Raw genomic sequence first — 520 nt, 5'->3', positions numbered from 1 at the left:
GATAGTTATCTTCTATGATAACAACGGGGCAATAGCACAAGCAAAAGAACCAAGATCTCATCACCATTGTAAACACATTCTTAGATGCTACCATCTGCTTAGAGAGATGGTGAGTAGAGGTGATGTGCGGATGGATCGAGTCAACTCAGCAGAAAACACAACTATCCACTGAATAAAGAGGTGTCGCAAATTGCTCATACTCAACATCTTGATAAGATAGGCTTGAGGTCGATGGGTGATTGGCTTAGGTAAAGTGGGAAATTGTTAGGATAAATGACCAAAAAGGCAATTAGATTGGCCTAGGTGTATTCTATTTTCACAATTAATCGATATCATGTAATATTATTTCAAGAGAATAAAATGAGTATTCGCTTAATTTGGTATCTACTTTGTTGTACTTATTATGTATGTTTGCATTTACTTGAACATCACAACAAAGCCCACGGACTAATTGGCAACCATGCAATTGCGCCACACACTGGATGGCGATCAGGAAACTAACTGCCAAAAGGTTAAGTTT

Source organism: Sesamum indicum, linkage group LG4 (assembly GCF_000512975.1).
Source record: "Sesamum indicum cultivar Zhongzhi No. 13 linkage group LG4, S_indicum_v1.0, whole genome shotgun sequence".
Taxonomy (NCBI): Eukaryota; Viridiplantae; Streptophyta; class Magnoliopsida; order Lamiales; family Pedaliaceae; genus Sesamum; species Sesamum indicum.
Note: the sequence above shows the minus strand (reverse complement) of the source record.